We start from the raw sequence: 25,560 nt of genomic DNA on the forward strand, positions 1-25,560 counted from the left end.
AATGACCACGCTCCACGAGGGCAGAGAAATGGAGCTGCCAAAATTCAAGTGTTTGTTATAGGGACCTGGCCCAGAGTTACTTTGGGCAAACTTATTAGGAGTTTTACATCAGTAAAATCCCAAAAGAGGTTCCCTAGGGAAACTTTCATTTACCAAATTCTAACAGGAGAATACCTTAGAGATGCTGAAGCCTAAGTTGAAGTACACTTTCTATTTTATTTTATTAAAAAGTAATGTAACAACCTCTTTTGTCAGGGAATTGAAGAGGGCAATAGCAGAAAATTGTAGAATATGGTTGGCTCCTAATTTTTAAGATGAAAGCAATAGAGAAAATTTCATACACTGGAATGCTAAATGGAGACACCATTTGTGTTTGGGAAAAAAATACTTTGACAAGCTGGTCGGGGCTGAGATCCTAGAGAGCTTGCTCAAATAGACAAAGAAGACCATTAAATTGCTACCTTAATCATGGAGCATCATGGTAACAGGAAGTGCATTCATATTTGTCTAAGTATATAGATGGACTTGGGGATACCAATCTGGAGTAGTAGCAAGGAGAGAGCAGAGTTCTCAGAAACATCTAGAGTTTTCTAGGAGAATCGGGGAGAAGAAGAAATGGAACCCTGGAAGGAAAGAGTAAAGAATCTCCTTTGAGGATACAACCTAAAAGCTTTGGAATAATAAAAATCTTTGCTGGGATGCATAATAAAAACCTGCCCCTCTGTCTACTCTACAAATTCTTCAGTAAACAGTGCATGCCTCTCTAACACTGCTCTGCCATGCATATAGAGGCCTTAGGGAGCAAGAACAGAACCAGCACCAGCAGTTGCATGAACAAAGATGAGGGGAGGGCTGACATCTGGGTCGCATAAGCAGGCACAACATGGCACTGCGGGAAAGCAAGATGAGGCTTCAAGAAAATTCTTCAGTTACTGTTTCTTACTTCTTCCACTGTTTTTCATTAAACCATTTTCCTAACCATTTGCAGCCACCACATTTTGCTTACATGCTTCATAGCTCAAGAACTTTAAATATGTTGTTTATTTTTTATTCTTTGTTTTAAAGAAAATTCCTAATCTGTTCTTTGCTCTGGAATACAATTTCTTAAAATATGTTCACAGAAAATGAGCCCTGTGGAATGTGAATGGCTTTTAGATGAATAAAATGTTCTGTGGCCAAATGAATTTTGGAAATACTTGGTTAAGTGGTTTCTTCACTGCAGAACTCTCCAGAACCTCATCTATGTTTATGTTCATTGTGGATATGCCAGAAGAGGTCACAGCGTGTGCAACACTTTTGTAAGTTGTTTGACCCCAGAATCCTTTTCTCTCTTACCACCTCTTAGAACTGATATTGAGAGAAAGCCTTTCTGAGAAACACTGCTAAAAGAAATCTTATAATGCTTGAACAAAAATGCATCAAATGCTCATATCTTTCGACAACAATAGCTAACACTTAATTGTCCTTTTTACCTATGAGGAATCTGTAAAACAGATAAGTAACTTAACGAAGATAATGAGTATTCTTTGGCTTACAAGGAACAGTAGGTTTTCCTGTTTCTGAGGTTTGAGATGTGTTTGCCTTCAACACGCATGCCTAAAACAGGTCCCCAGGGCAACAAAGCATACTGATTCTAGACACATTCGGGATCCTTGGCTGCCAAAACTTGGTTCTTTCTGAAGTTTACAGCTACCACCACCCCGCTTCGAATTTCACACCACCATGGACCCAAGGCTCCCAAATACCTGTAATTTCCTTAGGCTAGAAGGCAGAGCCATAGTAAATAGCCATCAGCAGTGGCTACACAATTTGAAATTGAGAAGGTCAAGTGGTCTGGTGGGAATGATTCTCTCAATACAGCTCAGTCACCATCCAGAAGGACATGAGCATCTTTGGGTTCAGCCACTAGTCTCTTCATGAAGAGCAGTAATAATGGTTTATGATATAGCCCACTTCACCTACCTACCCACCCCACCACCATAGGTCTACTGGGCAGCAAAAAGGTCTGAGAGGGGTCACCAAAATATGGCTTCTCTGTGAGCATCACCCAAGTGGTTGGTTCTGTCCATTGCCTTTTTCCCTACACACTCCTGGCTGTTTTTCCTCAGCCTGTTGACATGGGAGCCACAGCAAAATATTCAGGATGCAGCTGGTGAATCAATATATCACTATGGAGGAAGAGCCTTTAACAGAAGTTAAGAGACTGACTGCCTGGGTTTGAATTCTGTCTATGTTGTTTTCTAATTTTGTGACCTGGGCAAATGACAGAACTTCTCTATGCCTTAGCTTCCTCATCTGTAGAATGAGGACACTTTGAGGGTTATTGTAAGTACTGAAGGAGATGACACACATTTTCTAGAATGTGTTCCCCCAGAAGCTGACCCTGAGAAAAATATTCACATGCAAGTAGTTTATCTGAGAAGTGATTCCAGGAAACATAGCAGGGGAGTAGGAGACTGATCCAGGGAAGGGGAGGAGGCAAATCAAAGGCATGATATCAAGCAAGTCGCTGCTGGGGTCAGCTGGAACTTGATCTCGCTGAGGAACTCTGGGAAACAGTATAGAACACAGCCGAGTTATTCAGACCCAGGGCAAGGATGCTGGAGTGTTATCTACCAATTCTTTATCTGCCATTGCTTGAGGGCTGCTTCCAGGGGTATTAATGTCCCAGAACTTCTTCGTGTATAGGTGGCTAGTGGGATCCTGAAGCCAGAAGGGAATCTCTCAAGTCTAGAGAGCTAGAGGTGTTCTCTGAAAGCAGCCTTTGGTAAGAAGAGCTGAATGCTAAGAGCCACTGCTATACATGTAAAGTATGTAGAACAGTGTCTTGCATGTATGAAGTCCCATTAAAATCTAAATCTTATTACTTCTTTCCAGTTCAAATGTTTATATGAATCCCACTATTTAAAAATCATTGTCCTTTTCTTTGATTCCTTTCATGACCTAAGTTTCTCAGAAACTCCTGACTCTTATTTCTGACTACTTCCCAGGGACAACTTAAGCCTCTCAAAACGGCATTACTCAGAAGGCCCCAAACATACCTCATGCTTTCCCACTTCTTTGTTTTGCTTACATTTTTTGCCTCACTTGAAAACCTAAATCCTTCACTGCCATATTTCCTAGTCCTACATTTTCTACTAGATCCATATCAAATATTTTCTTCTTCTCAGTGCCTTCTATGATTTTTCAAGGGATGTCTTCTATCCCTTCCGTGAAAGCCCATAGTATTTTACATGCAATTCTCTTATAATGTTCATCATGTTTGCCCTTCATGAGAAGGCATTCTCTTTCCCCAGTAAGAGTTGAGTTTTTAAAGACAAGTCATATGTTTCACATTTTATCACGTGTCCCCCCTTAAGGTTTGGCGCTGTCACTGCTGTGGCCTGGTTCATTTCCTGGTCAGGAAATGAACACACCACCCGTCTGTTGTTCGTCATACTTTGGCAGCTGTGTGTGGCTGTGATGCTGAAAGCTATGCTACTGGTATTTGAAATACTAGCAGGGTCACCCATGGTGGACGGTCTTCAGTGTAGTTTCCAGACTAGGAAGAAAAACCTAGACACCCACTTCTGAAAAAAATGGCCATGAAAATCCTATGAATAGCAGCAGAGCATTGTCTGATGTAGTGCCAGAAGGTGAGAGGACGGCGCAAAAAGACTAGGCAGGTTTCTGCTCTTCTGTACACCAGGTCACTAGGAGTCAAAATCGACTTAACAGCGCTAACAATAGCAAACCCCTCAATTCTATTAAATGAATGCTGCTCTGTGCCAGAGGTTATAATTAAAAGTTTGGCCAGGAGGGAAGCTTAAAGATGAGCTAAGAAGCAGTCTGGGGACTATAAATCTATATGTTTTGATTTCTGAGAGGTGGTGCTCAAACAGAAACAGGACAAGGATGTCTGCTCTTGTCACATCTATTAAACATTGTATTGATGACTTTAGCCAGAGCAGTTAGGCAAGAAAAAGAAAGAAAAGTCATCCAGCTTAGAAAGGAAGAAGTAAAACTATATTTGCACATAACATGATCTTATAGAGAGAGAGAGAGAGAGAAAATCTTAAGAATACACACACACATACGTGAAGCTAATAAACGAATTCAGCACGGTTTCAGGTTACAAGATCAATATACAAAAATCAATTGTATATCTATACATAGGCAATGAATAATCTGAAAATGAAATTAGGAAAACAATTCCATTTACAATGCCACTAAAAAGAATAAGATATTTAGGAATAAATTTAACAAAAGTAGTGTAAGACAAATACACTGAAGACTATAATACGTCATTGAAAGAAATTACAGATAACCTAAGTAAATGTAAATACACCCCATGTTCTTAGATTAGAAGACTTAACATTGTTAAGATGCAATACTCTACATTATTGATATACAGATTCAACACATTCTCTTTCAAAATCATAGCTGACTTCTTTGCAGAAATTGACCAGCTAATCCCAAGATTCACATGAAAACACAAGAGTTCTAAAATAGCGAAATCAGTCTAGAAAAGGAAGAACAAAATTGGAGGAATAACATTTCCTGATTTCAAAACTACATAGCTACAGAAATAAAGACTGTGTGCTAGTGACCTAAGTATAGACAAATAAATCAGTGGAGCAGAATTGAGTCCAGGAATAAACCCATACATTCATGGTCAATTTATTTCAACAAGAGTACCAAGACAATCAATGAGGAAAGAATAGTCTTTTCAATAAATGGTACATGTCACAACATAGATGAGCCTTGGAAACATTTTATTAAGTGAAATAAGCCAGATTTAAAAGGCTACATATTGTATTATTCCATTAACATGAAATATCCAAATCCATATAGACAGAAAGCATATTAGTGATTGCCGGGGGCTAGAGAAAGGAAGGGAAATGGGGAGTGACTGCGAGTAGATACGGGTTTTCTTTCAGGGATGTTGAAAATGGTCTGGAATTAGATGGTTGCACAACTTCATGAATATAGTAGAAATCACTAACTTGTACTTTTAAAAGGGTGATTTTTATGGTGTATTAATTATATCTCAATTTTTAAAAATGTGGTGATCCTCATTCTAAAAAGAAAAACACTAAAATATAGGAGAATTTGATCTAAAAAGTCAAGTAAACTCCTTTCTCTGCCTTCTCAGTTCCTGAATTCTATATTTTGCTAATTGACTCCTTAAACAAATTTCTACTTTGTGCCAGATGGTATCTTATATAATGGGCATACAGATGTGTTGAACCAGATATAGTTCTTGCACTCATGGAATTGACCATCCAACTCTAAAGAGAAGTCAGTCAATTCCATGCCAGAGTGGGGAAAAGAAGAAGGGGTAAAAATGATGCAATCACAGCAGGACTTGAGCAGCCAAGCCAGAGTTTTAAGCTTATCTCACATGTCTGGCTCTCAAATTTTTCAACACATTCTCAAATGGTCTTCAACTCTGGAATTGTTTCCACTGCTTCCCCTAGCCAACGGTGAGGACTGACCTTATTGAAGTGACAAGCATGCTGATTGCCCACAAGAAAGCTGCCAAATGTAAACATCCCTATTTATTTTCCAGCTCTGAAGCTATGCCGTTATATAGCAGATTCCCATGTAAAACATCTAAATCTCTTAACCCAGTTGAAAAATTCAGAAACACAGCAGAAAATATTCACACTGAGTATCTTGGTCATTGTCTCTCTGGTTCCTCGAAGGAAGGAACCTAGCCTTCAAAGACACCTACTCTAAAATTGCGTGCTCTTGTTACTACATGTAACTTCACCACATTCTACCCTCTTTATCTATTCCATAGACAGTTTTGAAATCTCATTCTCAGTCAATTTTTCCCTTGGAGTTTAGCCATATTATAGAAGATAAGAGTCAATGTATTTCTCAGCATTGACCGTACAAAATACATAAAGCTTGGTCAGCACGAGCCTTGCATAGGCACAGAAAATTAATGCAGGGGCAATGAAAAACGAACAATGAGGGCTTCTACATATTGGACTAACGGTTGCAAAGAAGGCTGCAAGGTCTCTCATTCCAGGAAACTTTAATTTAGGAAGATGGCTTATATCTTTGAATTGGCTTAGACATCTCCTTGCCTAAAGACAGGAAGAGATTCTGTCATTTCTGAGAGTTCTGTCCTTTCTAGAATTCAAGTATGGCTATGAGTGAGAACTATATCTCTTTGTAACTCTTAGTGACCCGGAGGAGATCAAAATCATTCTACACGGGTGCCTTCCTTATCTCCCATTTTCCTGCTGAATCATCTATTTTGCACATTTCTTTTGAAAGAGATAACTGAATTTTGCTGCAGTCCCCACTTTCTTCTACTTTCCTGAACTTTTCATGGCTCGAAAAATGAACTGGCATTTACAATTTCAGTAAAGAACGGTTATATTTAGAGATACACTATTTTTTTAAATGTTCGTCATCTATAACAACTTGAACTTGAAAATAAATAATTCCATGTTAAACCATAATATTTCCAGCATGACACATGTGTTGTAAAAATATTTCAGTGCTTTTGCTCTCAAGCACAATCATAAAATAAACTAGAAATTTGGCTCAGAGAAGACATAACAGGAAAGAAATGGATGTTATTCCTGGAAGGAACATATAATTAAGAAGCTAAATAACATCCTAATTTGTAAAGGAAATCTGAATCTTGAGTTGCAGATGCAAAATAGATTTATATCTTTTAAAGGGCCTTGACTAAATGACAAGAGAAATTCAATCACTTCTTACGAATAATGAGCCATTCCAGAAGGAATAGGGAATTAGAGTCCTTTGCTGTGAGAGAGAGACAAAGAAAATGAAATCTCAGAGGTGAGGAGAAGTTGTCTGTGCATACTAAGATTTACTAAAGTTATAAAAGATGTCTGTCTGAGTGCCTGTCGGAATTGTGCAGACTGTTTATCCCTATGAGTTAAGTCTTGACTGTGTATAGGAGAGAAAATAATGTGACAACTATAAACACCGATGAATTTAAAATCACCGTATGGATTTTTACTACAAAAGAAAGGTTAGTGAATTTGCTCTTGCTGTATTTCAGGGAAGCATTACACTAATACTGAAAATCAGCACTTGCCTATCCATTTGTCAAACCCTAAATTAAGAAATTAGGTCAGTGTTAAAATAATGTCCACAATATCATAATCTGAAGTATAAAGATGCTGTTTCTAACTACTTAAGATGCTCATAAAAAGACTGAAATAATGGTTGACTGACTTTTATTTCCATTTTGAAGTGAAAAATGTTCAAAATGAGGTTTTGGTGGCAGAGGTATTTATCTGTAACTAAATTAATAAGTGAGCTTCTACCATATGCCCTCCTGTGTGTGTGTGTGTGTGTGTGCAAGAGAGAGAGAGAGGGAGGGAGAGAGAAAGAGTAGGGGTGATGGGGGGGCGATATTACATATCTTGGATATAATAGTATCCACCATATTCTAGGTGATCAGAAGATCCTCTGAAGGAACCATTGAATGACCTACTCAATAAATAAATGTCTGCGTTTAAATACTAGAACAGTACTACTCCAAGTACTTTCTGGGGCCAGTTATTATCAGCAACACCTGGAGCTCATTAGAAATGCAGAATCTGAGGTCCCATTTGAGGTCCCATCCAAGACTTAGTGAATTAGAATTTCTGGGGTGGAGCCCAGGATTCTGTGCTGACATTCACTATTTCTTCCTACTACTATCTCTATTATCAGGGTACGTCATTTAACCATTCTTCCTACACCAGAGGCTCCTATAAACCCAGATTCCTCCCTCAGCCTTGTAGGTATCTCTGGTAATTCTTGGGTCTTCTCCAGCCAGTATGTCCAATTTTGTGTCTGATTATCTCCATCCATTGCGCCAAACAGATCCCCGTGATTCCAGCTTACACTGGGTAACCCAGATCTTCCATATCCAATACCATTTAATCCTTTTGTCCTTCCAGTCTACAAATGGTGGTTGGTCTCCTACTAACGCTAATCTCAGGGTTATCACACTATCCACTGTTTGGCTCGGCTCTACCATCACCTGCATAACTCATTCCCTGTATTAAATTCTGTCATTTTTAAATACCTAGAGTAATTTTTCTCTTTGAAGTTTGATAATAACTGATAAACGTACTTAGAGTCTTTTCTCTTCTCTCTCTTTCTTCTTTTCTTGTCCCCTCTTCTCTTTCCATGCTTTTAAAAATCTGGACGTCTAGGTTGATCTCTCTGTATCCTAGCTCTACCACTTCCTATCTATGTGACCTTGAGCAAGTTACCTTCCTGAGCCAATTTATTCAGCTATAAAACAGAAATAAAGTTTCCTAGATTTTAAGAAGTAATGTAAGTGTACAGTAGTTAAGCTCACTGAATTTACAGATAGACCACAGAGTTCAAATCCTGGTTCCATCCCTTTCTAGCAGTGTGATTTAAGCAAGTAGTTTGATGTGTGTAAGCCCCAGTTTCCTCCATAAAATGTGAATAATTATTGTAAAATTCTCAAAGGACTGTTTTGAGGACTAAACGAGATAACAGATATGAAATGTTTAGTAGAGTACCTGGTACCTACCAAAAGTTGTTACCATCGTGACCGCCATAATCATTATCATAATTGTCATCAGTGTAAATCAGGGAGAACATTGTTGATAGAACATTGCAATTTTTTTTCTCCTTTCTCTCTCCTTTCTGCTTCTTTATCATTTCTCTTTCTATTGCTACTTCTGAACTGCCTGTAAATATTGTAACCAAATTGAGTTCCTTTTTTTAACATACCTCATAAAACTCTTTCTATAAAATTTGAAAATTAGCCAAAAGATAGCACAACAGTGTCGTCATGCCATTATTCACAGACAAAACAAATGTTTACCACAGTAATAAGATAAATAACTTGTAATATACTCACAAAGTGGAGTATTACACAGCAATGAGAATGAGTGAACTACAACTACACAGAATAACATGGATACATCTCAGCAACATAATGTTGAGCAAAAGAAACCAGATACAAAAGAGGACATAGTGAACGAGCCCATTTACACAAAGTTCAAAAACAGGCAAACTAATCTATGATGTGAGAAGTCAGAACAATGACTGCGGACTGGCCTGGTGGCACAGCGGTTAAGTGTGCACTTTCCACTTCGGTTAAGTGCGCACGTTCCACTTTGGTGGCCTGGGGTTCACCAGTTCGGATCTTGGGCACTGTCATGGCACTCCTTGGCACGCCAAGCTGTGGTAGGCGTCCACATATAAAGTAGAGGAAGATGGGCACGGATGTTAGCTCAGGGCCAGTCTTCTTCAGCAAAAAGAGGAGGATTGGCAGCAGTTAGCTCAGAGCTAATCTTCCTAATAATAATAATAATAATAATAATAATAATAATAATAATGCCCATGACTTGGTGATTAGAAGGGAGCACCCAGGATGACTTTCTAAGGGTGCTGGTCATGTTCTGTTTCTTGATCTGATTGCTTATCACACAGGTGTGCTCACTGAAAATTCATGCAGCTAAACACTTACATCTGTGCATGTTTCTATAGATGTTTTAACTCAAGAAAGACAAAAAACAAAAGAAAGGAAATTAAATGTTCTCTAGTATTACATCTAGAAAAATGAACAAGCTAAAATCAGTTATTTTATTTTTATGTTTATGGCCATCATATTATTTCCACTTCTAGTGCTCTCAGTAGGAACAAAATACTCTTTTATTTGCTGCTTTTCCACTTCATTTTGTCACACGTGAATGGGATCAGTAGCAACTGTCTTTAATTGTATCTCACAGTTCCTGGGGAAAAATACAAATTGTATAAAATGGTTGGGGTATGGAATCAAGCACCCAACTTCAAGATAGCAAAAAAAAACACTGTTTCTAATCCCAGTTCTTTTGCTTGTTTATGAAAAGTCTTCTGAGAAATCAAGTCCCTCCCTGTCCCTCACATTCTTTATCTGTAAAATATTAGTGATGACATCACGTGGCCACCTGCCCAGAGCTGTACACAGAAACAATGAGATGGTCCCTATGAAAGCCTTCTGAAGATGAATGTGTTGTATGGATCCAAACATAATGTAAGGAATAAAGGTGTGTGGGACCTTTCACAATGTGTTCACATCAGTTTATTTTTTTTAAGGCACACAACTTTATGCTAACATTCCTATTGTTTATCTTACTCATCTTACTTGTCTAATTCAAACAGCACTTCCTCTCTCTGTTTTCTTGAACCTCTCATCCTTCTTCTAAAGAAGAATTATTTTCTACACATGTTCTCAATGTACCTTAGGTACTCTTCTATCCCAGAGTGCATAACTTATTATAGTTCATTTTTCCTGATCTCTTTCTTGCATAAAGACTCTGTCCTTTTCATCCTAACAAATACCTAACAAAACACAGAACAGAGGCTTAATATGTGCTGTATTGAGACAGTGTCAGGAATTCTCTGGAGTTTTACAAACACTTAACTGATTCACTACATTCTAGTTGTTTTACACACTCTCTGTGTTACGTGGTTTCAAAATTTATGCAAATATCATGTATATTTCCCTTGCAGAAGAGATGGAATTTTGAACACTTTGCACTACCTCAATAAACTCCTGTGGTGTGCATTACAATGCAACAAACCAAGTAGGTCCCATTACACAAGCTTTCTATTGTAGGTTAGAAAATGCTTGAAAACGCTTAGTTAGTGGAAATGCCATGGAAGTTATAATGACCTTTGTAACAAAAAGACTGAATCCAGTGGCATTTTGAAGCTTTCTTGTATTGTAATTGAATATTTCATTTCCTTTATAATTTTTTTTTTTTATTTTGACCTTTGTCTCCCCACAGTATGCCATATTTAGGCTTGAATGGTTCAGAGAAATTGCAGTTGCACTGAGACTTGACCTACCAAATCAGAAATTCAGGATCTTGGTCGCTTTGCTGAGATGGACTTGAGGTATAAACAGAGGTCAGATGTCAGCCCAAAGGGCAGCTGGAAAAAAAGTGCTCACCTTGGATGACCTAGCTATGAAATGGGTTCTGCTGTATAACTTAAGTTACACAGCAGGCTAGTGTTTAAGAGCCTGGCTATATCATGACAAAAGGGAAGGGATCTGGAAGCCCATTCAACTGTGATACAAAGCCAACAGACGTGTTCACTTTGGTCCAATGAACATTTTATCACCATTTTGTGGAGGGAGACTTGCAAGATGACTCCAATTAGAGTAGCAATTTTAAACTCTCCTGCCCTGACTCCTGGAAGTTGCTTCTGCCACATCAGTGGCTACTTACAAGTACAGGCTTATGTCAGGGAACTAAAATGAGAAGCCTTCAGTTTCTATTTGTGTGAGACTGCACTGACGGCTCCGTCCAACTTCAACCATGGGTGTTGGGTCCAAAGCAGGACACTCCACTGATAGGTTACACTCTCCCTGTCGTTTGCAGCACTTTGTTCAAACAGAGAAGATCTCCAGTAGTGATGTAAGCAGTTCACTCCGGCTTTTAGATGTGGGTTTCTGAGAGACGAAGGGCACAGACCTTTTAGAGAATAAATATTTTGAGAGAAAATTTGATTCTTTGAAATTATGTTACGGCTTGCTTTCATATAATTTGTGGTCAATTTTCATAAATATTTCAAGTGAGTTCTTCAAAGAAATGAGTATTCTCCATTTCATGCCTTTAGTAATCTGTTTATGTTCATTATATCAAGGTTGTTAATTGTGCTCTTCACACGTTCTATGTCCTTACTGACGTTTTATCTGCTTGATTTATTGATTACAAGAAAGGTCTGTTGCAGTCTACCACTCAGAATTTATATCAGGTGTATGCAAATTATAAATTATTATACTTTCCTTGGAATTGAAGCTCTTATCATCATGTAATTACTTTCTTTATCTCAATAATTATTTTAACTTAAAGTCCATTTTGCCCAATAATCATATAGTAGTTAAACCAGCTTCCTTCTGGTTAGAATTTACCTGATTTCAATCTATTCTTTCACTTTCTATCTTTCCGTAGCCTTCCTTATGTTTTATGCATTCTGAACACATTTGCTTTTTAAGTAGTGAGCTTATTCGGTTTATATCTATGTTACTTTATATGTATATGTATGTATAGAGATATATATGTCTATATATATGTATATATATTTCCTCCATATATTTTTTGTTTTCTTTTTGTCTTTTTTTATTATTCTGTTTTTCCTTCCACTATTTCTATTTTTGCTCATCTTAGAAATTTAATTTGAAAATTTACAAACGAAACAAGCCTCAAAGAAAAACAGAGGAGATAAAATAATAAATGTGAAGATGGAAATAATTATTAAAAATAAACAAAATATTGGCAATTATAAGTAAAACAAAGGTCTGACCTTTAAGGGGCTAGAGTAATGGACATACCTCTAATAAAACTCATCAAGAAAAAGAAAGAATTCATAAAAGGAATATAACAATAGATACAGAGGAAATTAAAAATTACAAGAGTATAATATTCTCAATTACGTGTTAATAAAGCCAAAAAAACTTCGTGAAGTAGATAATTTTCTTGGAAAATATATCATTCCAAAATTATTCTAAAATAAGGAGTGCTCTGAAAAATTATTAGTAATATATGTAGAAATTAGAAAAGTTATAAAATAATTATTTCCAAATGAGCCTTTGGTATCAGATCATTTTATGCTGAGTTCTTTTGCATTTTAAAGGAAAAGCTAATTTGAATGTAATATAAGGTATATCAGCACATATTAAAAGATAGAAAAATTTTCAATTCACTTAATGGGATGGCATTGTTTCAATGCCAAAGCCCAGCGATAATAGCAAACTAAAACAAAGTTAACTCTATGTCCATCTCCCTTATAAACATAGATGCAAAAAATCATAAACATTATTGGAATTCAACAATACTTTAAAATGATTTTCTTTCCTGACCAAGCATGATTTATTTTTAAACAGAAAGGTTGTTGTGATATTAAGAAATTTACCAGTAGAATAAAATACATAAGAGAACGGGCAGTATAAGGAATAGAAAATGATTATCTGAACAGAGGATAAAAAGGCATTTTGTAAATGTTCACAGCAACTACATAGGGCAAACACCTTGATCCATTTGTGGAACTGCAAGCAAAGTGACTGACAATAAGAATGCAAGTTACTTTGGCAAGAAGAGTAGGGAGATAACAGGGAACATCACGAAAGGCCTTGTATTAACAAAATCTTGATAGCCATAGATTACTGTTGGAGAACTTTAAGCATAGGTGTAATCTGATTAGATTGACAGTACAGGAGACAGATGGTAAAGAAATCAGACTAGAGGCCAGCAAACCAATTAGGTATAAGACAATTCTATTAAGACATGGAAGAAAAAACCAAATCTGAGCTAAACTAGTGATATTGGGAATAGATATAGTGTGATATAGATATAGTATGAGTATGGGATAGAAATAGTATGAGAGATACAAGAGTATGATTTGCATGATGTTGTGACTTCATGGGTATAAGTGAGAAGGAAGTGAAAAGTAAGTGAGAACGAAAAATCGGGTTTCCTCTACCATTGGCTGGATGGTGGGGCCGTTCACTGAGTTGGGAAAAATAAGGCAGAGTCTATAAATATGTTCAATGGCTATTCAATGCTATTTAGGGGGATGTGTTTGCTCAATAATTGTATATTAAATGAGGAAAGAAAAAGCTCTGGGGAAAACATTTATAAGGAAAACAGGAAGAGCTCGTAAAGATTTTGGAGAGAAACTGGTAAATACACAAATGCATGAGCTAACACACAAGATTGGATTATAAAGTCTGACTGACACTAATTAGTGATTTTTCCCAAGATTAGGCTTTACAAATAATTTGAATGATACAGTCAAGCAAGAGCCACAGGTAAAGTAGAGAAAGGTCTGGGATACTGAAGACAGCTCCCAAGTTAGGTATTTTCCACATTGGACACGAACTCTCTGGTCCAAAGTAGGTAAGGCTCTAAGTTATTTAGGAAGGTTACCTCACACAGTGGGGAGAACTTAGATTATGAAACATTCTCATTTTATATCTCAGTCAACTAGTTTATACAACATTTTCCAGTTAGCCATGCATTCTAGATCTTACATCCTTAATCCATGGCAATTACAGACCAAGAACATCTTGCTAAACACATTTCGTAAATAAGGACTCTCCTCTTAGCAAATATCATTGGTCTATTTGCCCAGCAGTCTGCTTATCCTGTTTACAAGGCGATTGGACAAGGTCATTTGCTTTATTTCCTTCTCAGAGTATCCCACCCTCCTCCCTGGCAATGGAGTGGCAGATGGATCACAGGCCAGCTGTTTTAATTACTTCCTTTCCAAAGCCTAAATCATTGGAGGATAGTGTCAGAAGGGGAGGCAATTAATAGTGCCAAAGGCTGCAGAGAGGTTAAGTTTCCCTTCAGTTGAACAATAATTAGGTTATTGGTTACCTTAGCAACAACAATTTCAGGGGCGTGATCAAGAAAAATTACAGACTACTGTGAGTTGACATAAGCGGGATATAAATAGTGAAATACAGATTTTGTTTTTTAATTTGTAAAAAGGACAAAGGATAGGAACACAAAGAAGGCACAATCAAGGACTTTTTAAAGTGAGTCAGACATAAGTTCAGTTATTTATATGCTAAAAACAAGAATCCAGTAAGGAGGGAAATGATGAAGAAACAAGAAATAAGAGGGATAATTATACAATGCTTTTCATAAAAGAGTCATTCAAATATTTGATGAATAAGTGAGTGAATGAATGAATGAGTGAATGTCTAGAGCATGATTGTCTGCTGTTTGGGATTATCTGTCTCACCATGAATATTTATTAACTTGGACAACAGAGAATTATACTTTTTAAATACAGTATAATATGTCAAGAGCAGAGCAAATTAAGATATGTGCTTTGACTTGACAGAGACATGAAAGTCCAGTCAGAAAATATTCCTGATTGGTTCCTCTAAATAATGTTGAGCTCTTCAGTTCTCAGTCTCCTCATCTCATCCTTGACATGTTTCTTTGTTTAAATTGCCCTAAAGTGACAAAGGTGGAAAACTTATAATAAACAAAAGGACTGAATTAAACTAGGGTTTTCTTCAAAAACATGAGTTCTGTAAGTCTTGAGTTCAAATGTATTCTCTTGTCAAATCACGTGTTTTATTACGAATCTGAAAATATGATGGCCACACATCTAATGTGGAATAAGTATATGTTAAGCTACATGACTCCTAGTTCCACTACATTCTCAGTTTCTGGTAAAATACTCAGCATTCAATGAGAAATTGAGAGAATAATTTTTCTTAGAACTCAGTTATTTCTTGAAAAATGATTTAAAGATGTATTTACTAAAAATGCTGTCTTATTTATTTTGGTATTTCAAAAGGGCATACATAGCCCTGTATTTGGCACACAGTCAGTACTCAAGCAAAATTTGTTCATTTGCTTACTTCAAAATCACTCCAGATTTTCCGATTTAGCAATTTAATATGAAGTGGTTATTTCCTGATTGTAGTACAAAAAAATTGCAAACTAAGATAAACTATCCAAATTGTTCAACAAATGAACTGTATCTTTATATTCAAGAGGCTGTGTGCTATCTATCAGCAACCACTTCTTTCACAACATGACTGATAGACAAATATGCCTTATGTTTGGATTACACCACTGGTACTATCATTATATTTACAAGATGTGACTGGAATACAGTCATGGAAATTTCATCAAGTTCAAAAGTTAAGGAAAGAAAGGCAATAATGGGAGAGGAATAATGAAAAAACATGTGCCCTAACTTTTATGTATTTGTGAGATATGCATTCTTTTCTGTCTATTCGATAAAGCATTCAAAAGCTTTCCTCTATTCATACTTTGAATCCTCCTGTCTTGAATATCTCAACATTTTACACACATGGGGTAAGTGTGAATGCAGAAATATAATTTAAAAAGGAAAAAACAAAACAAAATGTTTCCACACCATATCTTTCCTTGAGTATATCTACTTTCCCAGGGTTGACTTTGTCCTGTTGCTCATTCTCATGGAAGATATTAGGAATGAGATCTCACATATGAGACTTATTTCAATCCTAATTCAGTTAAATGCAGAAAAAGTTTGTCTCCCTACACAGTAAACTATGACATCAACTTTCAAATATGTTTATGAAAAAGGATTTGGGAAGTTCTGGTCTATATTAATTCTAGTTCATGAACAAGAGTGCTAATCAAATGAAGTTATTTTGGTTGTGGTTGTGTACTTTATGATTTGCTATACATGTGGCTCAAAAGCAAATTCAGCATTGCACGATATCCTTCCTAGCTTATGCCATGCACCTGGAAAGAGTAAATTTAATCTTTGAGAGAAAGAATTGTGAGATATTTTCATGTTTCCATTTTATTTGAATTCCTTTTTTCAATTGTGGAATATGATAGGATGTTACAGTTGTTACCTATGACCGATAATAAATACCTGTATGTATATTGTAAGATATTCTGTGCTGCTGTTAAGACACATGGCATCAAAAAATGAGAGCTTTGACAGAGAGGGTTCTTGTAGCTGTATGAGCTTGGCCATATTAGCCTTTCTAAGACTGCATTCTTTCATGAGTTGAATGAATGAAGAATTCGGACAAATCTTTCTCTCTCAGGATCCAGTCAAGGGTGGGTTGATAAGTTTCCCAAGTCTCTTTAAATCTATACATTTCCCTCCAACTCCTTTTTTGTTCCTCTTTGCAATTTATTTGTTTTTTTAACTTATTTATTTTTTTAATTGCAGTAACATTGGATTATAACATTATATAGTGTTTGGATGTACATCATAATGTACTTCGAATTCTGTGTAGATTACATCATGTTCACCACTCAAAAACTAATTATAGTCCATCCCCTCACATGTGAGCCTAATCACCCCTTTTGCCCTCCCCCATTCCCCTATGGTAACCACCAATCCAATTTCCATTGCTATGTGTTTGTTTGTCGTTGTTTTTATCTTCTACTTATGAGTGAGATCATATCGTATTTGACTTTCTCCCTCTGACTTATTTCACTCAGCATAATACCCTCAAAGTCCATCCATGTTGTCACAAATGGCCAGATTTCATCATTTCTTATGGCTGAGTAGTATTCCATTGTGTATATATACCACATCTTCTTTATCCATTCGTCCTTTGTTGGGCATCTAGGTTGCTTCCAAATCTGGGCTATTGTGTATAATGCTGCAATGAACATAGGGGTGCAAGTCTCTTTATGCCTTTGAATAAACAAGTTCTGAATTTTGTTGATTGCATTCCTGTGGTGTTAACATGTGCCTTTGTCCTTGTATTGCCTGGAAAATGCTAGTTAGATGTAGTTTGGTTAAATTCGGGTTTAATTTTGGGGGACGAATATTTTGGAGGTGGTATAGTGTTCTCCTACCTGGAGGCACATAACGCCTGCTTGCTTTTCTTTTTGTGATGTTAGCAACTGTTGATAATCATTGACAAATTCATAATTTCTATAGGGATTTCTAAGTTTGTTTTGGATGAATGGTTTCAAAACATATGACGACATTGTAAAAAGTTATTAGTGTTCAATTTGATACAACTTCCTCTTCTATTAAACAGAAACTACAAATTTCTATTTAATTTTCAAGATTCCTGGTTCATAGAAATGATCAACAGAAATGAAATGGACAGAAACACACAATTCTGCATTAGTGATTTAAAATGAAAAATAATTTCCAAGTTCATGAGAGGGAAAGAAAGGCAGATGAGAAAATAAAACTACAGGACATACTCAAAGTACTTAATTTTCTTATGGCTTTGATAAGCACCTTCAGTGATGGCTTTCCATTCCCGAAAACCAAATAAAAATAAACGTGTAGAAATAAGCCAACATTTTTGCATACTTTCCTGAGAAATTCAGTCCATTAGCCTTTCAAGAAAGCCTTGAAAAATGTTCTTTATTATCCTGCAAGTCTGTGTAACGATTTCTACCTTCACCCCTAACAAAAAGGAAGAAATTTACCAGACGTAACAATGACATTAATGAGAAGACACCCTTTTAGTTAGGCTGCACCAGAAAAATTCTCCAGGGGACAGAACACATGGAAATGAAGTGAGACCTCACCATAATGTTGGCACCAGGGGCAGAGAAGAAGCCTCATTATAAGCTTCCCTTGTTATAGTGAGAAGGAACTGTGTGTCTGCACTGGGAACAGGAGTGGTAGGGCTGAAGCCTTAGTCAAAGTAGCTAAGTCTGTGGAGCTGGAATAAAGGCTCCTCTGTCATCATCCAAAGCCATTTGTGCAGCACATAATTGCATATGCCTCTTCTCTTAGACTACGCCTGTTTGATCTTTTGGCATATAGGGGAGCACGTTAGGTGCAGTCCCAGAAGGAGCAGCCTCAGCTGGAGAGAAGTAAGTCTGTATCTGAAGTACAAGACACTGAAATGACCAATTATAGATAAGGGAGGGAGAGAAAACATTGATCTCAACAAGGGAATCATAGAAAACTCTACCAGAAAAATTCTGATGTGGAATAGAGCAGTACCTCAGTTTTGTGTTCCAAAAGTTTAAGGGAAAGATGTTTGTAACTGTGAATACATTTCTTCATAGAAAGTAAGTTTCATACAGTAACGAAGTTGGCAACATTAAGGCTATCTCTTTCTTCATTTATTCATCAAAAATATGAGCTCCTACTATGTTTGACCACTGGGGATGCAGATGTAAATATCAATTCCTAATTATCTAACACTAAGATTACTGGATACTGCCCAGTATCAGATATAATTATGTTTTCCATTGATATATCAATGAAAATGTGCTATAATACAAATAGTGAAATAATGTTACAGGTAACTAATGTTTGAAAAATTGCCCTTAGTGAAGTACTTTTTGATGGTGGCCTATAAATGGAAGAGTTTCTCTACTAAGGGTTAGTGGCAAGAAGGCGGGCTTGGAGCCTATGGGCACACTTGCCGTTTTGGTGGGGCTGGGGGTGAGTGAGAGCGAGCTGTTGAAGGGCTAAGTAAAACAGTAAGTTGCAAACTTCTGAATCTAAGGCACCAGAAGTTAGCTTCTCTTCTTGGTTCTTGAGACTCTGAAAGTGAATGGCCATGAATCTGACTAAAACCACTTATGAAACAAGGGGCCAAACAAAGAAACCAACAAACCTTCAAAATAGACATGTTTGCATTCCCTTTCCTACTTGATAACACATGGCTACACTTCTAATTGCAACTTTTGGATGTAATGATTTTACTAGGACACAATCACACTCACTTCCAACAAGAATTATTTTGTATACTCTTCATAAAATTTATTTTAAAACTTTACAGTTGTATAAGTTTTGCCTTCATCTCCATTTTCCTTGGAGCAATGACGAGCATCAAGTTGACTGGTTTTCTAGGGAGTTGTTTCTTCACTATTTAACGCTAACAGTTCAATATTTTCACTGTTCACTTCACTAAATCCAGACTCCTTAGCAAGATCTAACACTTTTTATTTTGATGCAATCACTTTTATGTTCACACTTCTCTCAAGAGCTCTTATCATTTCCAACTTTCCTTTTAATCTGCAGGATTTTCTAGGTCTTTTAGGCTCACCTACTTACTTCAAGAGCATTTCCACCTACTTAAAAGATATAGTCACATGAATACAGGAGAATAATAATGATGATATACACTACATTTGAACAAGACATTAAATCCTTTTGGAAAACCAGCTAAATTAAGACTTCAATGCGCACTAAGTACATCCTCTCTTGCGGAAGGCATGTGTAACAAATGTTTTTAGTAGTATACACGTGCATATTTGTTACAATAGATTATTTTGTGCAGTGTGTGAATTTCTGGTAAATTTTTTTGTGAGTTGCCAAATCAAATATTCAGATAGTGACAGTTTGGATTGCAAGGGATATTTGTTCTGAAATCAGGCACACAATGAGCCCTTTGGCTTACCCTGTACAACTCAGAATTTGACCTTTTTTTTAAGTTTAGGAAGCCATAATAGTTGCTTATATGTCATTGCCAAAATCTGCATCTCTCACAAAGGTAATACAAAAAAAAAATAGGCTGCCTTCATCTTGAAAACTCAGGTTCAAAACAATAAGCAACTATATGGGGTTTATAGGAACCAACTAACCAGTGACTACGCTACCCTAAACAGATGTAACTCCATGACATATGCACCGGATCTACTGTATATTAAACCATGAACTTGAAAATGTTTTTCCCAGGCAATGCAGGGAAAAAGAAATTACTTCTTGTCATAATTCCTGAAAATTTAAGGATTTTTACTCTTTTGGAATAATATATGAAAATGCTTTGTAAACAGTAAATTTCCATCTAAATATACAAGGTCACTGCTATGGGTTGAATTGTGTCTCTCCAAATTCACATGTTAACTCCCTTAACCCTTAGTCCCTCAGAGTGTGACTGCCTTTAGAGATAGAGCCTCTGAAGAGGTGATTAAGTTAAAACAGGACCTTTAGGGTGGGCCCTAATCCAATCTGATCGGTGGTCTTATAAGAAGAGGAGACTAGGACATGGAGAGAGACACCAGAGGTGTGCAAGCATAGAACAGCGTGTGAAGAGGCAGTAGGAGAGTGGTCATCTGCAAGCCAAGGAGAGAGGCCTAAGAGGAAGCTAACACTGCCCGCACCTTGATCTTGAACTCCCAGCCTCCAGAACTGTGCGAAAATAAAGTTCTGGTGTTCAAGCCACCCAATCAGCAGTATTTTGTATGGCAGCCCTAGCAGACAAATATAGTTGCTATTGTTGTTATTGGAAATTAAAATAACTGGAGATTAGAGTTCAGTATAAGCCCTATTAAGCCAAAACAAATTTTTAATGTAATTGGCTGTCATAAATCTAATTTTTCCAAAAGGGGAAAGTTCTCCTAAAGGAGAAAACCTTATGAGCACAGTTTTTCTTATGTCTATATTACGAAAGAGAATTCATCTCTATGGTAACCAACTCTCTCACCATATAGAATTTCATAAACATGCTTGGTCGCCAGTAGCTGCCAAATCTTGAAACTTTAATCTCTTAATACATCTTTAGATATCTGTGCTAATTCCAACAGATTTCAGAATAGGCAATTATTTCTTCAATGAATCCCATAAAGAGGCCGTAGAGGAAATTGTTTCTAAGTTGATGAGACAAGTGTCAAATTTTAAGACGAGGACCATAACGTTTGCAACTTGGCCCTTTGCTTACTGTCACTGACGCATCAATCTTCCAATCATCAGGCTTTTAAGGTGGGCCTACACTGTCACTTGATAAGTAGTTAAAATAGCAAAAGGTTCTTTTTCAAAGACAGATTGGATAATAGAAGGTTGAATCTCTTCTAGCATATAATAACTATGTCTAATAATGAAATGACTTTTTGGTGGCTGTTTGTAGCACATAGTATTAGGAAACAACAATAGGAGAGCATTTTTACCTCTAGATAGAGTCCAGAGTAAATCCTGCTATGGAGAACCCACGTAGGGCTTGGACTCAACAACTTTTGTTGTAATCCCATTTCCATGTTTCAAAGGTGATGAATTCTGTTCAGAGGGCTGCCTTCTGAAAGGTCATGGAGTTTCAGGGTTCTTCCCTGATACAGGACTTCTCCCCAAGGCCCTGGAAAGAGCCCTAGAAAAAGTAAAACATTTGATTTTTTGTGTGTTAATGATACTTGTCAGCTGTTAAAATTTGTACTTTGTTATGGTTACTCAATTATTCTAAATATTCACTTTCACGTCTAATGTGTATTTCTAATTTTGAATGTACAGAGTAAATTCAGCCAAGAAGGTATGTAGATCATAGCTGTTTTACAAATGATGTAATTACCCCTCAAAGAAGGTAAAAGAGTTTCAAACTAGAGGGAATTTTGCCTCCTGGGTGCTATTTGGCAATGTCTGGAGACGGTTTTGGTTGTCACAACAATGGGGCAGGGCTACCAGCCTCTGTCAGTGGAAGCCAGGGATGCTACTTAACATCCTAAAATGCACAGGACAGCCCCTACATCCAAAACTTATCCAGCCCAAAATGACAATAGTGCCCAGGTTGAGAGACCTTAAAATAAATTGTCCACTCTCTCAAAACCAAGAGATGGTAAACTGGGATTTAGAACCAAGTGTGTCTAATAACAAAGCTCATACTCTATCCACTACATTACTCCGATCGCTTATAGCAATTGAACTCTTTTCCAGCAGCAGCACACATGTCAATGGGACAAGTCAGTCTCAGTTGTATGGTAGATCAATGGTCATTGCACTTGCCTTCTTAATGTTCTGAAATGAAACAAATGGATGTATGTGCTACTATATGTCCAGTGGACAAAAGGGAGGCAGACAAGCCTTTTTCCAGTGCTATTTGTCCTAGTTAATGACACCATCAGGCACTCAGTTATATAAGCTACACCCCAACAGGCATCCTTAACTCTGTTCTCTCCCCAATTAGCCATATTTAATGCATGACTTTATCTCTTGAAACCCACTCCAAGTTATCCAAGTTATTACCCTCTACTGGTGCTCTAGCATTCACATTGGTGTACCCAGTCTACACTATAGTCAGAATGATCCTTTTGAAATATAGATCTGAACATGCCACCCTCCTGTGTTCTTATCCCCACGCTAACTGCTCTTCTCTCCATGACCCCTGGCCTAAACCAGACAGCGACCTCCCATTGGCCTTAGGATACTAGCCAAAATCTCCAAGATGACCTACAAGGTCCTCTTGGTCATACCCATGCCTTTTTCTCCAGAATCATCTGCCATTTTTCTCTCTCCATTTTCCATGGTGCCTTAGCCACTGGCTCTCTTTTTGTTCCTTAATGTAGACATGTTATTTCCCATTACAAGGCTTTGCACTATACTTAAAACACTCTATTTCTCACTCCTGCTTGTTTTTTATCTACAGCATCTCTCATTTCCTTGTGTAGGTCGCATTCCCCCATTCTAGGTTTTCATAACACTACAAAGATCTCCTTTATGAACTTACCACAGCTATAGTTTTGTATTTATATGTGTGATTGTTTAAAAGAAAAGTCTTCTGCACTATAAGCTTCATGAGGGTGGGTACTGTGTTCAGCTTTTCTTGAAAAGCAAAGCATACTCAGAGTTTATCCCCAGGGTCTCTTAAAGAACTTGGCATTTAATGGGGTTCAAAAATTATTTGTTGAATGAATTAGTGCACGAAAAAGTGGATGAATGCTTGGATTAATGAATGTATTATAGAAAAGGTCTGAATAGACTTAGGGTAAGTATAAGCCTTAATACTCAGTGCAACATAAGCTCTGGATTAGGTCTGATATCAGCTAAATCAGAGCCAACAAGTTCTCAGGAAACCAGAGATGGCTAAGCCAGGATGGTCACTCTGACAAAAAATATCAAGAACTATTGGACACACGGAGTTTTTCTAAGGAATGAAGTTTTTTTAAATCGGACTTTCCTGTGAACCAGTCAATCGTTTTCCCAGAGCAGAAGAACTGAAGTCTTAAAGGATCATCATTAATGAAAATAAGAGTTGCTGACATTGGTGAAGACAATTACACTGATTTAACTGAACATGGCAAAAGAGTACAACATTCTCCAAAAGATCCAAAAGTCTAACTCCAAGGGGAATATTCATGATCCAGCAGAAGGAAAAGGATTCTTGGCATCAGTGCCTACATCCTGAGTGGTCCAGGCATGTCCAGTTTACTTTGAGCTGTATGAAGCCTTAGACCCAAACCAGGCAGAGCATGACAGGTCATTCAAATTAAGAAAACACAAAAGATAAAAAAGAAAAGCAACATAACAATGCCTCAGAAGTCTTTGTGGAACCTAAATTCAAATATAGGAATTTGCTCTCTCCAAATGACATGTAAAATGCAATGTTAGATTCTAAATTTGAGGCATCAAGAGTTTGTACTTGACTTCAGGACCTTTATGTGTTTTTTTCTTATTCTAGCAGTGTTTTCCAAATTGCAGATTATCTCAACATAAAATGACCTTTCTCTAAATCTGCCAAATACAGTCGCTTAAAAATGTTACATTGAGAATGAAAGTGAGCCTTTGACCTAGATGAATATGGTGTATAAACAAGAGTAAAATGTTTTCGCTGCAGCATTCATCTTAAAACAGCTATAATTCAACAATCTAAAATTCAACTTTTACTCTTCTATTTTTGCAGTGACATTTTTCCACCCACTTACCATTATGCTGCCAATGATTAGCCCTAAAACAACAAAGTTGTGTTTGCTTTTCCCCAGCTTGCTCCAAAATGGATGACTCTAGAATCTGCCAGAATCCAAACAAAGAATAAGTGGCCCCTTTATCCTTCTTGCTTTTAATGTATCTTTTACGAGTAAAGCAGATTGTCCAGCCCTTTCTAAAGCTGAAAGGCACCCTTAACTCCCTAAGTGACATGACTCTAGACAGGCACAGACACTCTAGGAAAATGAGATGCTGAAATTAGAAGCACTCATAGTTTTGCATCACAAACGGGCTCACTGTGCATTTTTCAAACAAAATAACACAAAGTGGTGACCCACTTGACCTGGCTGGCATATCTTCTTAGGGCAAACAAAAAGCAAGTTGACTCCTTCTAAAGTAATAACAGCAATGACAACATAATTGGTATCCAAGTGGCATCTTTCATAGGAACTGCTGTAAGGCTCTACATCAAAGACCAGCTTACCATGAAAAATCCCAAATTTAGCACTAGATTTGTCTAGGATGGTTGAGTGTAACACATTTCTGAAGTGCTGAAGCATTCCAATGCTCTTGGTACTTTCCCCATCCCAATGTCTCTTGAATAAAGAATTATCAGCTTAAGACAAATGTAGTCAGTCAGACAGTGAAGCAGAAAAGTAGGTATTGCTAATCATTGACTGTGTCTTCAACAAATATTTGATTGCCTGTGATATGTAAGATGCAATAAGAGATATAAAATGAATTAGACAAGTCCGCTCACTTATAATAATGAGTGTTATTTGTGTGCCAGACATTGTGCTGCTTTGTAAACATTATCTTATTTAATTTTCATAATAACCTTATGATATAGATAACAGTATTATCTCAATTTTACAGATGGTGGGATTAAGACTCAAAGAGATCTTTTGGCCAAAGTGGTGGAACTAGTAAATGGTGAGGCAGGATTCACACCTAGCTATGAACTGCTACCTTTCATGAAATCTAACAGAAAAGCAATGTTACTAACTAACTTGATCACAAGGCAGAACGAAAAACTGACTTAATAAATGGTACTTTTAACTTGGGGTACACATAAGGCCGATGGGGTGAGGTATTGTGACATCTATTTGCTTGTTTGCATTCAGATCTGTTATGGTCTTCTCCTTGCTTTGCATCAAAGATGGCTGACCCTGCAACTACATTTCCCAGACTCCTTTTTGGCGTGGGTTGGGCCAATGGGAAATACTCATTACTGGATGATGGAAGGGAAGGTGGAACAAATTAAGAAGGATATTTGTTCTCCTTTCTACTCTTTGAACAGTGGTACTTGTGACTTCACTATTGTTCCAGCTCCCTTCAGGCTGGTACACCATAGTTCTAGCCTCTGCCAAGTGGTTCTGACCCGTGATTACACTACCTCCTCCCTCTGTCTCTCCAGCCCTCTAGCTGATGACAGCTTCTAGGAATTGCTGTTTTGTGGGTTGTTTTCCTTTCCCTGTG

Source organism: Equus przewalskii, chromosome 15, assembly GCF_037783145.1.
Source record: "Equus przewalskii isolate Varuska chromosome 15, EquPr2, whole genome shotgun sequence".
In the NCBI taxonomy this organism is placed as follows: Eukaryota; Metazoa; Chordata; class Mammalia; order Perissodactyla; family Equidae; genus Equus; species Equus przewalskii.